The sequence below is a fragment of the Muntiacus reevesi genome, chromosome 3 (genome assembly GCF_963930625.1).
Source record: "Muntiacus reevesi chromosome 3, mMunRee1.1, whole genome shotgun sequence".
Classification (NCBI taxonomy): domain Eukaryota; kingdom Metazoa; phylum Chordata; class Mammalia; order Artiodactyla; family Cervidae; genus Muntiacus; species Muntiacus reevesi.
Genome location: NC_089251.1, coordinates 205810724 through 205824427, shown reverse-complemented (window position 1 = coordinate 205824427; position 13704 = coordinate 205810724). Strand labels below are relative to the sequence as shown.

The window sequence follows — 13704 nt, the reverse complement described above, 5'->3', positions numbered from 1 at the left end:
AAAAGCAGAGCACATCTTTTTCTACATTTCTAAATTCTCTCATGGAATCAGCTGAACCTGTGTCTTTCAAGATTTCATTGCTATCTACAGTTAAAAGCTGTATTGGAATTTTTAAACTACTCTAGATAGCCCAGTTTTATTGAGTCTAAAAGGCAGCAGGTCATACTGTTATTTTGGTGGGTCATTTCCACTTTGGCTATTTCTAGTGGGAACCATAGGAGAATTGAAGGAAACCTCTGGTGAAAAAGTAGGGCTAAGTGGATCAAGAGTTGAGAGATTTGCCTTGGAATCATGGTGAATTCTCATTCAGCCTTGAGAATTTTTAAATAGGTAGACTTTTCTGTCCCAGCACTTCCTGTACTCCAATTTATCTCTTGACTTTTTTTCTTGTTGTTGTTGAAAGAAAATACATTTGCCACCTATTTCTTGAGTGCACATCTTGGAAAGGACTAGGCGGGGAGTTTATTTGTATGAATGCCAACATTTTGTGTCTGTTCTAAAATCATCAACAAATATTTAAATGTTTGAAAAGTAGGTGATTCTCTTGTACTACAGTTATATAAAGTCTGTCTCATTTCTCTTTTTAACCTTTCCCATATTCTACTCATTATAAGGCATACCTATTTTACTTATGTCTATATTGTCATGTATTTTGCAACATTTAGTTATTTTATTGTAACTCTTCAGAGAAGACCCAGACATCCTCCCAGAACATTCTCCCATGAAGTTCTACTTATATAAGTAGTGGCTATGTTAACTTGACCCCAGACAAACAGTGTCTTGAAGTGTCTTATCAGTTTGGGATTTTAACTATAGGCAATTGACAAAGGATTTCAGATGACCTGGCAAGCAGCCTGGAGAACTAACACTTGGGGAAATCATCAGGAGAGCTTAAGTGCTTAAGTGCTGAAGCTGAAATAAAACTGTCTTATTGAAACATTGATCTGAAAATGCTGAGCAGTAAGGTAGAAACCAGGTGTGAGACAAAGGAACCAAAACAAACAAGTGGGATTAGAATGTAGATTAAGAAACTAGAGCCAGTATACCTTCATTTTGGTGCCTAAATAACATGCATATGTTTTCTTGGATGGAGAAGGTAGATCTCAGGATCCTTAGCTGATTTCAGTCTTTTTTGAGGGGGGGACTGTAACCTCAGGGGTATAACAGCATTCTCCTCTTTGACTTTCCTTGAAAACTACCCAGAGAAAATCTAAATTTATGAACCATTGTAGTGAGGGAGTAGATCTCATTGATGCTCAATAGGGAGAACTCACAGAACTCTATTGAATTTAGGAAGATTTCAAAGCCAGGAAGATATAAAGAGCTGATATTTTCCCCTTTATATTGGGAAAATGATGACCTATTTGGTCAGAGTTTCAGTGAAAATTGGTGAAGCTGCATTCTTAACTATATTTACTTTTTAATTTTACTTTTAATTGGAGAATAATTGCTTTACAATATACTTAGCTGTTTCTGTCATACATTGACATGAATCAGCTTGGGCATGCCCAAGTCTGCTCCCTCTTAAACCTCCCTATCACCTCTTGCCCCATACTACCCATCTAGGTTGTCACAGAGCACTGGTTTGGGTTCCCTGCCTCATACGGCAAATTCCCACTGGTTATCTCTTTTACACATGGTAATGTTTCATCCTACTCTCTCAAGTTTTCCACCCTCTCCCTCACTCACTGTGACCAAAAGTCTGTTCTGTATGTCTGTATCTCCTTTACTGCCCTGAAATAGGAACATCAGTACAATCTTTCTAGAGGCCATATATATGTGTTAATATATGAAAATTGTCTTTCTTACTTCACTCTGTATAATATGCTTTAGGTTTATCCACCTCATTGGAACTGACTCAAACACATTCCTTTTTTATAGCTGAGTAATATTCCATTGTGTTTATGTACCACAATTTCTTTATCCTTTCATCTGTCGATGGACATCTAGATTGCTTCCATGTTCTAGCTACTGTAAATAGTGCTGCAGCGAACATTGGGGTACATGTCTTTTTCAATTATGGTTTCCTGAGGGTATATGCATGGTAGTGGGATTGCTGGGTCATATGGTAGTTTTCATTGCTAGTTTTTAAAGGAATCTCCATACTTTTTCTCCACAGTGGCGATATCAACTTGCATCCCCACCAACAGTGCAAGAGGGTTCCTTTTTCTTCACACTCTCTCCAGCATTTATTGTTCATAGATTTTTTTGATGATACTCATTCTGACTGGTATGAGGTGATACTTCAGTTGTGCCTGACACTTTGTAACCCTATGAGCTGTAGCCCTTCAGGCTCCTCTGGGATTTCCAAGGCAAGAATAGTGGAGCGGGTTGCCATTTCCTTCTCCAGGGGATCTTCCTGACTCAGAGATTAAGCCTGTGTCTCCTGCATTGCAGGTGGATTCTTTATCACTGAGCCACCAGGGAAGCCCCATCCGTAACACTAGGCCTCTGACACATCATATTCCAGTATATGACTCTGGGACCTATGTTCTTTGCTCTGTTTTTCTACATTTACATCTGTAAAGTCACTATAACTTGTAACACTGTTTCCCATTTTGTCTTATTCTTTTTTGACTCAAATATAATTTGCTAATTCATTGTCATTTGCTCACCCATATGAATATCACAATAATATTTTTCAAGGTATAAAGGAAGTTTCTGAGATTTTGGTAGAAATTTGATCAAACTGGTGATAAATTATACAGCTTTCAATTTATTTAGACTAGGTTTAAAAGAACAGATAAAGCATTATAATTTTACAGAAAATGCTGTGCATTGTTTCAAATTTCTTTCTAAATATATGTATATGTATATATGCATACATGTGTATATATACATATAATTGATATTATTTTTGTTTTAAATTCAGTTATATACTTGTTTCATATTTGTAGAAGTCATTTTGTTTGTGTCTACAGACTATGGAACTGGTTAGAGACTGATAGATTTGAAAATTTCTGCTTTGTGTTTTTCTAAATATGAAGAATTTCATTTATAGATAGTGACAGTTGTATCTTTTACTTTGTCATCCCCTTACATTTTGTTTCTTTTGCATCTGCTGTGCTGGGCTTAGTTGTTCAGTTGTGTCCGACTCTGCGACCCCATGGACGTTAGCCCGCCAGGTTCCACTGTCCATGAGGATTCTCAAGGCAAGAATATTGGAGTCGGTTGTCATACCCTCCTCCAGAGGTCTTCCTGACCCAGGAATCGAACCAGGGTCTCCTGCATTGCAAGTGGATTCTTCATGAGCTGAGCTACCAGGGAAGTCCCTTCTTTGGCATATGTCTTATTATATAGAAGTGTCAGTACCTCTCATTCTTATTTATCGAAGGAAATGGTTTAAGCATTTGCTTTAGGCATGTGATAGAAACCACTTATCCTGTTAAAGTTCCAGGACTATTGTATTCAGTGCCCCTGACCCCAGAGCAGGTCGCTGTCGAACCACGCCTTCGCCGGACACGCCTGATACCCCCGGGCAGGCCTGGCTCAGTCCCTTGTGGGATCACTGCTCCTTTCTCCTAGGTCCTGGCACATGCAAGGTTTTGTTTGTGCCCTTGAAAACTCTGTTTCTCCAGTCCTGTGGAAGTTGTCATCAAATCCCACTGGCTTTCAAAGGCATATTCCCTGGGGGTTCTCTGTCCCTTTGCCAGCTCCCCAGGTTTGGAAATACGTTGTGGGCCCGAGAACTTCCACAACAGTGTGAGGACTTTTTGGTGTCATTGTTCCCTGGTTTGTGCGCTGTCTGCTTGGTGGCTCTGTGGTGGGGCTCGTACTCCATGCCTCCCAGGTCTGCTGCAGCCAGAACCCCTGTCACCACGGTAGGCCACCGCTGACCTGTGCCTCCACAGGAAACAGTCAGATCTGCAAAACTCAGCAGCGGCCACAGGACAGGAAAAGTTCAGGTTTTCAGTCCAATCCCAAAGAAAGGCAGTGCCAAGGAATGTTCAAACTGCTGCACAATTGCACTCATCTCACACGCTAGTAAAATATTGCTCAAAATTCTCCAAGCAAGGCTTCAACAGTATGTGAACACAGAGCATCCAGATGTTCAAGCTGGATTTAGAAAAGGCAGATGAACCAGAGATCAAATTGCCAACACCCATTGGATCATAGAAAAAGCAAGAGATTTCCAGAAAAATATCTGCTTCATTGAATATGCTAAAGGCTTTGACTGTGTGGATCACAGCAAACTGTAGAACATTCTTGAAGAGATGGGAATACCAGACCACCTTATCTGCCTCCTGAGAAATCTGTATGTAGGTCTAGAAGGAGCAGTTAGAACCTGGCATGGAATAATGGACTGGTTCCATATTGGCAAAGGAGTACGTCAAGGCCGTATATTGTCACCTTGCTTATTTAACTTCTGTTCAGAGTACATCATACAAAATGCCAGGCTGGATGAAGCACAAAAGCTAGAATCAAGATTCCCAGGAGAAATATCAATAACCTCAGATGTGCAGATAACACACTGCTTATGGCAAAAAGTGAAAAGGAGCTGAAGAGCCTTGCAATGAAAGTGAAAGAGGAGAGTGAGAAGCTGGCTTAAAACTCAACATTAAAAAAACGAAGATCCTGGCATCCAGTACCATCACTTCATGGGAAACAGGGGGAAACAGTGAGAGACTATTTTATTGGGCTCCAAAATCACTGCATATGGTGACTGTAGCCTTGAAATTAAAAGACGCTTGTTCCTTGGAAACAAAGCTATGACCTACTTAGACAGCATATTAAAAAGCAGAGACATTACTTTGCTGACAAAGATCCGTCTAGTCAAAGCTATGCTTTTTCCAGTAGTCATGTATGCATATGAGAGTTGGACCATAAAGAAAGCTCAGTGGCAAAGAATTGATGCTTTTGAACTCTGGTGTTAGAGAAGACTCTTGAGAGTCCCTTGGACTGCAAGGCGATCCAACCAGTCAATCCTAAAGGAAATCAGTCCTGAAAATTCACTGGAAGGACTGATGCTGAAGCTGAAGCTTCAACACTTTGGTCACCTGATGCAAAGGGCTGACTTATTGGAAAGGAACCTGGTGTTGGAAAAGATTGAAGGCAAGAGGAGAAGGGGGTGACAAGGGTATGAGATGGTTGGATGGCATCACCAACTCGATGGACATGAACTTGGACAAGTTCTTGGAGTTGGTGATGGACAGGGAAGCCTGACATGCTGCAGTCCCTGGGTTCTCAAAGAGTTGGACACGACTGAGCAACTGAACTGAAACTGCTATATAATTTTATCAAATGCTTTTATTTAATTCCTCAAGTGATTATTGTAATAAAAAATAATTAGCAAACTGGATGAATTTCTAATGTTAACTTGCTTACTTAGATTGAATGCTAGAGTCATTTTAATAATATTTTGTTTACATTTTTGCATCTATGTTCATGTGTGAAATAGGCCTTTATAACTTTATACTGTTATTAAATTTGGGGATCAAGATTATGGTATTTTCATCAAATGAATTGGAGATTTGTCTCATTTGTTTAATTTTCTGAAAGATTAATTAATATTGGAGGTACCTATCATATCATTGAATGTTTTATTGAATTTATCTATAAAATTTCCTGTTATTTATGTTTGTGGGGATATTTTTAATTACTTCAGTTATTTAATTACTTTAAAATTGAATTAATTTAATTACTTTTAAATTATTTTTAATTTTATTATTTAGTTACTTATCCAACTTATTTAATTGTTATAGAATTATTCTTTAAAAAAAGGTTTTTTTGGGTGTAAATGATTTACAGCATTGTGTCCGTTTCAGGTGTAAAGCAAAGTGAATCCGTTCTACATATGCATATATCCACTCTTGTTTAGATTCTTGTCTCAGCAGACCATTACAGAGTCTTGCGTAGAGTTTCCTATGCTCTACAGTTGGTCCTTATTAGTTATCTACTTTATATATTGCTGTGTGTATATGAAAATCTCAGTCTTCTAATTTATTCCTTTCACTCATCCCTTATCCCCTGGCAACCATACGTTTATTTTCTACATCTGTAACTCTATTTTTGTTTTGTAAATAAGTTCATTTGCAGCCTTTTTAAAAATTCCCCATGTAAGTGATATCATATGATACCTTTCTTTCTCTGACTTAGTGTAACAGTCTCTAGGTTCATCCATATTGCTGCAAATGACATTATTTCATTATTTCTTATGGATGAGTAATATTCCATTGTATATATGAATAACATCTTTATCCTTTCCTCTGTTGATAGATTTAGATTTAGGTTGTGTCCATGTCCTGGCTATTGAAAATAGCGCTGCAGTAAACACTTGGGTGCATGTATCCAGTTATGGTTTTCTTCAGATATATGCCCAGGAGTGCGATTGCTGGATCATATAGTAGCTGTCTCTTTAGTTTTTTAGGGAACCTTCATAATGATTTTGATAGACACTATACCAATTTACTTCCCCATCAACAATGTAGAAGACTTCCCTTCTCTCGACACCCTCTCTAGCATTTATTGTTTGTAGACTTGATGATGGCCAATCTGACCGCTGTGAGGTGATTTGACATGGTAGTTTTGAGTGGTATTTCTCTCATATTTAGTGACATTGAGCATCTTTTCATGTGCTTCTTGTCCATCTGTATGTCTTCTTTGGAGAAATGTCTATGTAGATCTGCTGCTTTTTTGATTTTTTTTTTTTTAATATTAAGCTGCATGAGCTGTTTGTATATTTTGGAGATTGATCTCTTGTCCTTTGCTTTGTTTGCAAATATTTTGTCCCATTCTGAGGGTTATCTTTCTGTCTTGTTTATGGTTTCTTTTGCTGTGCAGACGTTTGTAAGTTTAATAGGACCCATTTGTTACTTTTGTTTTTATTTTCATTACTGTAGGAACTGGATCAAAAAGATCTTGCCATGATTTATATCAGAGAGTTTTCTGCTTATGTTTTTCTCTAAAAATTTTATAGTGTCTGGCCTTACATTTAGGTCTTTGGTACATTTTGAGTTTGTTTTTGTGCATGGTGTTAGAGTGTGTTCTAATTTCATTCCTTTACATACAGCCGTCCAGTTTTCCCAGCATCACTTATTCCAAGAGACTTTTTCTCTATTGTATATTCTTGCCACCTTTGTTATAGGTTAGCTGTCCAGAGGTGTGTGGGTTTATCTCTGAACTTTCTATCCTATTCCATTGATCTGCATTTCTGTCTTTGTGTCAAATACTGTCTTGATAGCCATAGATTTGTAGTATAGTCTGAAGTCAGCGAGCCTGATTCCTAAAACTCTGTTTTTCTTTCTCAAGATCATTTTGACTATTCAGGGTATTGTTTGTCTTTCAATACAAATTGTAGAACTTTTTGTTCTAATTCTGTGAAAAATGCCCTTGGTAATTTGTTAGGGATTGCATTGAGTCTGTAGATTTCTATGAGTAGTATAGTCTCTTTCACAATATTGATTCTTCATATCCAATAATATGGTATATCACAACACCTGTACATGCCCTCTTATTTCTTTCATCAGTGTCATAATGTTTTCTGAGTATATATCTTTTTCTGCTTTAGGAAGGTTTATTCCTAGGCATTTTATTCTTTATGATGTGAAGCTAAATGGGATTGTTTCCTTGGTTTTTCCTTCAGACGTTTCATTGTTAGTACATAGGAATACAAAAATGTATTAATTTTTATCTTGCAAATTTACTGAATTCCTTGACAAGTTCTAATAGTTTTCTGGTAGCATCTTTTCTATGCATAGTATCATATCATCTGTAAATAGTGACAATTTTACTGCTTCTTTAAATTTTGGATTCTTTTTATTTTCTTTTCTTCCCTAATTGCTGTGGCTAGGATGTCCCAAACTAGGTTGAATAATAGTGGCTAGAATGGACATCATTGTCTTGTTCGTGATCTTAGAGAAAATGCTTTCAATTTCTCTTGTTCCTGATCTAAGGTTTCAGTATTTCACAGTTCAGATACTTTCAGTTTTTCCCAGTTGAGAATGTTTGCTGTAGTTTTGTCATATATGGCCTTCATTATGATGAGGTAAGTTTCTCTCTATGCCCAGATTCTGGAGAGCTTTATCATAAATTTGAGTGTGAGTTCTCTCATAAGCTTTTCCTGCATCTATTAAGATGATCGTATTTTTTTAATTCAATTTGTCAATGTGGTGTATCACACTGATTGATTTATAGATTTTGAAAAATCCTTGCATCCCAGGAATAAATCCTACTTGACTGTGGTGTCACTTCAACTCAGTTAAGTCTCTCAGTCATGTCCAGCTCTTTGTGACCCCATGGACTGCAGCATGCCAGGCTTCCCTGTCCATCACCAACTTCCAGAGCCTACTGATACTCATGTCCATTGATTGAGTGATGTCATCCAACCATCTCATCCTCTGTCACCCCTTCTCCTCCTGCCTTCAATCTTTCCCAGCAGTAGGATCTTTTAAAAATGAGTCAGTTCTTTGCATCAGGTGGCCGAAGTATTGGAATTTCAACTTCACCATCAGTCCTTACAATGAATATTCAGGACTGATTTCCTTTAGGATGGACTGGTTGGATCTCCTTGCAGTCCATGGGACTCTCAAGAGTCTTCTCTAACACCATAGTTCAAAAGTATCAGTTCTTTGGCACTCAGCTTTCTTTATAGTCCAACTCTCACATGCATACATGACTACTGGAAAAACCATAGCTTTGACTAGACAGACCTTTGTCAGCAAAGTAATGTCTCTGCTGTTTAATATGCTGTCTAGGTTGGTCATAGCTTTCATTCCAAGAGGTGAGCATCTCTTAATTTCATGGCTGCAGTCACCATCTGCAGTGATTTAGGAGACCAAGAAAATAAAATTTGTCACTGTTTCCATTGTTTCCCCATCTATTTCCCATGAGGTGATGGGACCAGATGCCATGATCTTAGTTTTCTGAATGTTGAGTTTTAAGCCAGCTTTTTCACTCTCCTCTTTCACTTTCATCAAGAGGCCCTTTAGTTCTTCTTCACTTTCTGCCATAAGGGTGGTGTCATCTGCATATCTGAGGTTATTGATATTTCTCCTGGCAAACTTGATTCCAGCTTGTGCTTCATCCAGTCTGGCATTTTTCATGATGTACTCTGCATATAAGTTAAATAAGCAGGATGACAATATATGGCCTTGACGTACTCCTTTTCTGATTTGGAACCTGTGTTGTTTCATGTCCAGTTCTATCTGTTGTTTCTTGACCTGCATACAGATTTCTCAGGAGGTGGCTCAGGTGGTCTGGTATTTCCATCTCTTTAAGAATTTTCCAAAATTTGTTGTGATCCACACAGTCAAAGGCTTTGGCGTAGTCAATAAAGCAGAAGGGATGTTTTTCTGGAACTTTCTCGCTTTTTCAATGATCCAAAAGATGTTGGCAGTTTGATCTCTGGTTCCTCTGCCTTTTCTAAATCCAGCTTAGACATCTGGAAGTTCACGTTTCTCCAAGTCTGGCTTGGAGAATTTTGAGCATTACTTTACTAGTGTGTGAGATGTGTGCAATTGTGTGGTAGTTCGAGCATTCTTTGGCATTGCCTTTCTTTGGGATTGGAATGAAAACTGACCTTTTCTAGTCCTGTGGCCACTGTTGAGTTTTCCAAATTTGCTGGCATACTGAGTGCAACACTTTTATAGCATCATCTTTTAGGGTTTAAAATAGCTCAACTGGAATTCCATCACCTCCTCTAGCTTTGTTCGTTGTGATGCTTCCTATGGCCCACTTGACTTCACATTCCAGGGTGTCTGGCTCTAGGTGAATGATCACACGATCATGGTACCTGGGTTGTGAAGATTTTTTTTTTTTTTGTATAGTTCTTCAGTGTATTCTTGCCACCTATTCTTTTTTTTTTTTTTTATGTGTTACTTTTCATAGCATTACTAGTGTGTCCAGGATATAACATAATGACTTTCAGAACAATTAGAAACAAAATAAAGGGAGAGAGAAAATGTCTCTTCAAATGTCTTGTTCAAAAATGACTTCTGTGTATGAACTGTTCCTGCTTCAATCAGATCAAGGTCATTGGGTTAGAACCCCATATGGACCAATTAGTTTCCTACAGTGAAAGGTGATATTTTCTAGTCAGGGATTATACCTTTTACCCTGGTCAGCTGTGTCATCTTCTGCTTCTGTTAGGTCCATCCCATTTCTGTTCTTTATTGAGCCCAACTTTGCATGAAATGTTCCTTGGTATCTCTAATCATCTTAAAGAGATCTCTATCTAGTCTTCCCCATTCTATTGTTGTATTCTGTTTGTTTGCATTGATCACTGAGGAAGGATTTCTTATCTCTCCTTGCTATTTTTTGGAACTCTGCATTCAAATAGATGTATCTTTAGTTTTCTCCTTTGCCTTTAGCTTCTCTCCTTTTCTCAACTATTTGTAAGGCCTCCTCAGGCAACCATTTTGCCTTTTTGGACTTCTTTTTCTTAGGGATGATCTTGAACACTGCCTCCTGTACAACGTCAAGAACCTCCATCTGTAGTTCTTCAGGCACTCTGATCATGGTGTATGAAACTTTTATTGTGTTTGGGTTTAGCTTGCTAGTATTTTGTTGAGGATTATTCTTAATCTATGTTCATATCTGTAATTGGCTTGTAAGTTTCTTTTTTGTGTGTGATATTTTTGTCTGGTTTTGGTATCAGGGTGATGGTGGCCTTGTAGAATGAGTTTGGGAATGTTTTTTCCTTTGCACCTTCTTTGGAAAATTTTCAGAAAAGTCAGTGGTGACTCTTTATCTGATAGAATTGCCTGTGAAGCGGCATCTTTGGGTTATATAGTTATGCATCAGCTGTATACCTAGGAATATTTATTACCTGTAGGTCTTTTCTGTCTCATATGTCTACATCAGTTTTATTTGGGTTATTTTCTTCCTGGTCATTCATGTTTTTTCTAAGATTTTACTTTTGATAGTTTTCTTTTCATTCTTATAGGAATGCCTTTTGAAAATGATTCTGATAATAAAAGCAATACGAATACCTGAGTTTTCAGCATATTTATTCAGTTTCTACCCTCCACCTACAAAAAGCCCCCTACCGTCCCCTCCAAAAATCTTCTTAACTCCTGTGCTTATTCTCATTTTGAAATTCTCTCTTTAATTTTAGAATTATAAATTTTCTTTCTTTGTAACACAATTAGCTATTTCTAAAATATCTAATAAATGAGCTAGCTCACATTTATACGTATTTTAGCAGGAAAAGGGCGTGTATTATTTCAGTGTGTTAATTTGCCAGTAATCAAAAACCCTAGCTTATAATTTTTTAAATTCATTGTCATTATAGACCTGTTTGGTTCAGCACCTCATCTTTTGTCACGGATCTCTCTCATTTTCTTCTAGTCTTGTTTCTCCAGATTTCATTCATGTCACAGTAATTACATTCTGCTATCATTCCTTTACTCACCGCTATTTTAATATTATATATTTCCTGAAAAACCTAAAAAATCATGGATATAGCTCAGTATTTATTCACTTTGACTATATATTCAGAACATCACATAATCTAATTCAACTATTGATTATGATATGTGTATCTAAACATTTTAACATGACATTTGAAAAAAAATACCTATGCTTCTTTCTGTCTCAAACGTATGTCTTTGTCAGTAATTGATACATTGAAAAATGCAATGTTTAACAAAAATTGCATTAATTAAAAGGCAGATAAATCAATTTTAATATTAAAAACACTGATGATTCTTAGATAAATTGTGTACTGATAAATTCACTTTAATAGAAGTTCCATATGCCATTCATTTTCTTTTTGCTATACTAGCATCTCTGTATTCAGTGCACTCATTAGTTATTTTTTCCCCAGACCCTTGTAAAGAAGATAAACTCATTATAATACATTGTGTATTAATTCCAAAATTCCATGTATTTCTACAAGGGGGAAATATAAGCCACAGTCATGGTACATTGCTTTGGAATCAGCAGAGTAATTCTACACTTATATCTCATTCTCCTTTAAGTCACAGTGTGTAGCTTGAGCCTTCCACAGTAATGTTTAAAAGTGTCAATAAAATAACATTTATTGCCCTCATTCTGGAAATAATAGCTATATCTTAGATCAAATCATCTTATGTCCCTAGATATAGTTTTTCATCCTACAAATATTATATAGCGCTTATCCACAACAGAAGTCACACTTCTTTTATCTTACTAATGTGTCCATTTCAGTATGTAGCCCAGCCTTTGGTCCTGGGCCCAGAACGATCTTTGGGGTATGTTTACCCTTGGGAGCTATGATTCTTTGTCTGATGAATGCTTAAGACTCTTTTCCTGACTCCTAATCAAGAGTTGTCCTTTTAAAGTAGTTGACAGTGATATGTGATGTTCTGTCTTTTGAAGATCTTCCCAGGGACAGACTTGGTATCTTCAAAATGATTATTGGTTGTGTTACTTTAATAGCTTTATCTTATTAATAACTGCAATTCATGAAAGTCTTATTCTTGTTTTTAAAAAGTACATTCCAAAGGGTCATTAATAGAGAACAGAGTAGAGATACTCATTAATAAGCTAAGAGTTGCTTCATTGGTTTGGCATTTACTTCCATATGCTTTTCTCATATACTTGTTATATAGGTTTTTCCCCTCTCTGAGACTATGTTCAAAACTTTAATTTTCCTTCAAAAAACAGTAGTGCAAAAATTCTATATGTGTTCACACACTCCTGTGCATGCACACACGTGTGCGCACACACACACATACACACGCCCATTATTAAATGCATTAGCTGGCAGCCAATAAATCTATATCCATTTCCATATTTTGTTGGTTATTATATGTCTGAATTCAAGTAATTATGAATTGCAGTAAGTTGCATTTTAATTTGTATTGAGAATGGGAAGTACTTAAAATGATCTCCATACTAAAGATTCAGTATAATTATAAACAAAGAAGAGTATAAGTACCAAGAAAATTATGCTGAAAAACTTAAATTATTGAGGCTGTTCAAGAGTGTTAATGGATATTTTATGATATATTTTTAGGAATTTATGTTACATTATTAATATATTATGTTATTGAGTTATGAACTATATTAGTTTTTTTATTAAAATAATGCTCCATAACAAGCCATCAATAATCTCAAAGCCTAAGAACAAATTTTTCACTGAAATGGCTGTGTATTGCCTGCTCTGGCTATGCTTCACACTGCTGGTTAGGTCTGTGTCTCCATGCATCTCACATTCTGGGATTGATGCTTACTTGAGGAGTAATATTTGCATGGTTTAAGGCAAGATTGTATATGCCAACCACGTCCTACATGTACATCTAAAGCTTGGCTGGAAAGATTAATTATATTAGCACTCATGCCAACAGTTCAGACAAGTCACTTGCTAAAGCTCCAAGTCAGTGAAGAAGACAGGTATACACACATTGTATATTCACCGCATTTTCAGATGGAGAAGGAAGAAAGAACTGTGAACAAATAATACTATGTGCCTCATGAAATATGCTTAGTAATATTTGGTAATATTTTGTAGACTTCATGTAACAAATTCAAACTATTCGTCATGAAATATAGCAATGAAGTCATGTATTTTAGGATTATGCTGTCTAGACAGATGGTGCTATTTCAGTTCTGTAAGCTATTTGATGTTCATTTATCCATCATGTATGTATTAAAATATCAAGAGTTAATTTCATAGTGTATGTGAAAAGCAGATGCCAAATTCTGTGTTGTGTAATAAAACTATACAGGAGATGGTCATGAGAAAATCATGAATTTAGAAAACTTCTATTTATGATTTATGTT

At 36.6% G+C, this 13704-nt stretch overlaps 1 protein-coding gene across 1 annotated transcript in view; it reads left to right on the top strand.

The window, feature by feature from the left end:
* Positions 1 to 13704, top strand: part of DPP10 (dipeptidyl peptidase like 10) — a 707061-nt gene that overhangs the window by 107104 nt on the left and 586253 nt on the right. The window lies entirely within an intron of this gene.